Below are 4,525 nucleotides of genomic sequence, written 5' to 3'. Positions count from 1 at the left end.
ATTCTGTGACCTGTGTAACATGTGGTTATGTGAATGTTGAAACTAAAGTTGCAAAGAGAGGGCAACCCCTGTTTTTAACAACAGACTGAAAAATGTCACCAGCTGAAGAATTATCCACCTCTCCAATTACAAAAAATCTGAATGTCTGTAGTCAAACCCAGGAAAACAGAGTATACTAACACAGAGTATACTAACATAGTTGGGCACTAAGAACTCACAGGAAGAATTTCAATCTGTCATGAATACACCATTTTGAGAAAAGTAATAACACAATCAAAGTACATCACCACCATAGCACTCTGTCTCATTTACACACACACACACACACACACACACACACACACACACACACACACACACACACACACACACACACACACACACACACACACACACACACACACACAGACACACACATACACTCAACACACACACACACACACACAACACTCAACACTCACACTCACACACACACACATTCACCATACCGATCACACTCTTTGCTCAGTAAACTGTCTCTGCGTCTCCCCCCGGGGTGCGGCGCGGGGCCTGGGAGCGGCTTGGCCCCTCTCCAGCGGCGGGAGCTGAAGTGTCAGCAGTGCAACCCTGACGCCGGATCCCCAACTCAGCCACGGCTTCCCCATCTCTCTGCCCTGTCGACAGAAACAGAGCCACACTGATCCCCACTCAGCCCCACAGCTTAGCCAGTGCTGATCCTCCACAGCTCACCTGAAGCCCCGCCACAGCCCAACAAGCACACTGACACACGGGGAAGAGGGGGTGGGCCGGTGAGGGGTACTGAGACAGATGAAAATATAGAGACAGACAATGAGAAACACGGGGCATTTGTGTTTCACATTTGAATATTGATCGTTCACCTGTGTAGCTTAATGATGGATTTAAGCTGGACAAAGGCAAAGCTAAGCAGAGCCACAGTAGATGTATCAGGCCAATGTGAGGTGAATACAGAGTGATGGATACAAAAGTTTAAGACTACCCTTGAGAAAATGTATGTTTTTTTTTTCTTCTTCTGAACGCAGAATTGCATCAGAATGAAATTGATTGCATGAGATTGTGTCATCCTTATGTCAGCCTACTGTAGTCACTTCTCGATTGACCATCACACTGTAAACATGACGCTGCAACAAAAAAAAATGCAGAGGGCACAAATTGTGGTTCTTCACCAGGATGGATATTCTAAATGAGAAATTCAACAGAAAGCAAATGGGTGTTGGGGAAAGCAAATAGGGGTTGTTCATTCACTTGACTGGCATTCTGCTAGCTAAATGAACAATATAATTAGATATTATGATGGATCTGTGTCAAGAACATAGATACAGACGCTCAGATGAATGGATGGATGGATGGATGGATTGATACACAAACTTTTCGAATTCAAAAAATCTGATATTTACATCATGCACACTTTTTTTTAATGTGTGCCAATGCTGAAGGTGTGTCTAATTTTGAGTGGCATTTAAAATAAGATCAGATAGGAAGACGAGATGAAGCTCTCTGGTGATTCTGCTAATGAGATATGCAGCATGTTGCTCATCATTATGGGCTGGGTATGGTGAGGATAGGGAGCCTCATTAGGGAGCCAGTTTTGGCTCCTGGAGTCCTCTCGCGGCTCGTCCAATAAGAGAATAGGGAACGAGATCAATTAAAGGAGCAAATTAATTCACATTTCTGGCATGGTTTTTTTGCACGTGGTGTCGTGTGGTGTACAAAAACACAAAGTAAGAGATGTTATTTTGACTGTGCCATTTTTGAGCATTTTTGTGCAGTTTCAGATGAAGCATTTTGAGTCTTTGCTTTGAGTCTCGTGGTAGCCAAGAAATCAAGCATTCAGTGCAACACATGTCTGCATGTCTCCAAACACAGGCACATTCATTTTTACCCATGTACCCTCTCCACGACATTCCCGCTGTCTGATCACTCTCTCATTCATCTCTCTCTCGCCTCCCTCCTTCTCGCCTTTTTTGCTCTCCATTCATCTCTCTCTTTTCCTCTCCATCTCTCTCACTTTCTTTATCCATCCCTTTCTCCCTTTCAATCTCCCTTGCTGTGTTTGTGTGTGCAAGCATGTGTGTGTGTGTGTGTGTGTGTGTGTGCATGTGCGCGTGCGCGCGTGTTTGTGTGTGTGTCTGTGTTTGTGTGTGTGTGTGTGTGTGTGTGTGTGTGTGTGCGCGCACAAGGCTCCTGCGGAGGTTGTGTGTGTGCATTTCTGTGGGAGCATTTCTCTACAGGCGGTGGGGTTGTTTTTGAGGTCAGCTCGACGCTGCCCCACTCCCCATGGGGGTACAGATTCTCGTTTCACTTATGAGTGAGAGAGAGAGAAAGAGAGAGAGAGAGAGAGAGAGAGAGAGGGAGAGACAGAGAGGGAGAGAGAGAGGGAGAGAAGGGGAAAGAGAGAAGGAGAGAGAGAGAGAGAGAGAGAGAAATGACACAGAAAGACAGCAACAACATGCATCACTCCACATGGTGCTTAATGCATGCACCTTCTCCCTCTTTTTTTCACTTCCCTTTTAGTTCCTGTGAATGTAACTGTGATGTAGGATTCTGGCCACTGAGGGGCGCTGTGTGTCTGCAACTAACAGCCTTGTGACCTTAGCCCAGGGGACAAGGATGTGTTTGGGTTCTGGAGAAAAGTAAGGAGCTAAAGTTGGGTGTAGTGTAGTTGTCAATAGTACTTGTGCCACTTGCCCTGTGTGTCTGACTGCCAATAATCAATGGCACTCTTGGTGATATTTTGGTGTTCGGTTGTATATCAAAACTAGCCTTTGGAAATGATATCGTCTCTGGTACTCTTATTTATGGCTGAAGAAACATATGGCAGTTCCAAGCAAGGCTGGTTTGCAATAGTGAGGATGTTCTATTTACCAAACTGTTAGTGAGTACAGTTTTGCATGAGGAGTTGACCATGATTTTTCTCAATTATGCTATCTCAAATAGTATAAATGTTTAGTGTTCAGGTCTATGTGAACTTGTCTCACTTGGAATTATAGAGCTTATCTAACTATCCTGTGATTTGAAGATATTTGGTCCTCAATTTTCATACCCACCTATTCATTCACCTCCAGCTGTTTATTTATTTTCTGTCCAAACCTTTTTAATATACAATGGTAAATCAATGAAACACTCATATAAACCCTTCAGCAAGCACCCTTTAACCAGTGTGTTTAGAATGTTGTTGAATGAAAGTTCTAAAGAATATCTGGGTCCAATGAAAATAACATGGAATTTTAGAATCTTACATTGTTGATGAATGCATTCTTTTATTAGAATGTTTAAAACGCCCCTGCTGAATGGTTAATACATTTGTATCACATAAATTAAAAACAAAATTAAATTCATATGTACAAGTGTGTGTGTGTGTGCGTAACAGTGTGCAAGAATAAAGGAAGTGAATTCAAGAAAGTGAGCGAGAGGGAAGAAAACAAGAGGTGGAGCCATAGGCAGAGCTTCAGCACAGTAAGGGGGTTGGGGTAGGCAGCAGTAGAGGGAGAGAGAGAGTGTGTGTGTGTGTGTGTGTGTGTGTGTGTGTGTGTGTGTGTGTGTGTGTGTGTGTGTGTGTGTGTGTGTGTGTGTGTGAGAGAGACGCATCCACACGGACTCTATTGTTGTCTCTCTCCCTTTGATGAAATATTCATTTAGCTTCAGATTTGCTAAAAATACTCGTTGCAGGGCCCATTACTGCTTTGCTGACACAGAGAGGTGTTGTTCAAATCTACTTTAAATTACAGACTAGTATGATTCAGAGTTGGGTTAAAAGACTCCAAGGAAAAAACACTACTTGAGCTGAATTTCTCTCTTTTATGTTCCCACCTCCTGCCTTGTTATGGCAGTTTTAAACATCTCCCTTGTAAAAGCGTTAGTACTCTGAACTGTCTGCTAGGCAAACAACATGAGGACATTGCATCATCCGAGTGCATAACTGATGATCTTGATTCAGTTCATCAGGGCCATGTCAATTCATTTCAAACAGATTTCTTATCAACTTTCTTATCTGAGGCAAGACTCCATTGAACTTCTTGATAGAAGCAATAATGCAGTACAAACCGGGGATTATGTCATTAAAAAAAGAAACTCATCTCAATCTCATGATATCCAACTGTGAATCGAGTGATGATTCAGATGATGAAGTACCAGTGAACAGATGTGATTTATATGTTGGTTTTGTTGGTTGTCTTTGTTAGCACAGTATTTGGGAATATCACGTCTCTTTGTAAGTCTTGTGCTAATTAACGTGGAAGCAGCTATTTACATTCAAATGAAATGCTGCTCTACACAAACAGACCTCACAATTATGCAGTTCTGATAATCTTCACTCTTATAGAGTGTGTGTGGCATTGACATAAATGGTGCTTTCTCCTCCAAAGTGCACTGCTACAAACTGAAACCCAGACACTTCTCCGACCCTGGCTCTGAAACACGTCTGTAAGCTTTTGTGCCATTGTTGTTGCCCTTCTCTCAGCTGCATGCAGACACTGTGGATAGTGCATTTAAAAAAGAAGGTTGGTAA

This window comes from Clupea harengus, chromosome 22, assembly GCF_900700415.2.
Source record: "Clupea harengus chromosome 22, Ch_v2.0.2, whole genome shotgun sequence".
NCBI classification, from domain to species: Eukaryota; Metazoa; Chordata; class Actinopteri; order Clupeiformes; family Clupeidae; genus Clupea; species Clupea harengus.
Note: the sequence above shows the minus strand (reverse complement) of the source record.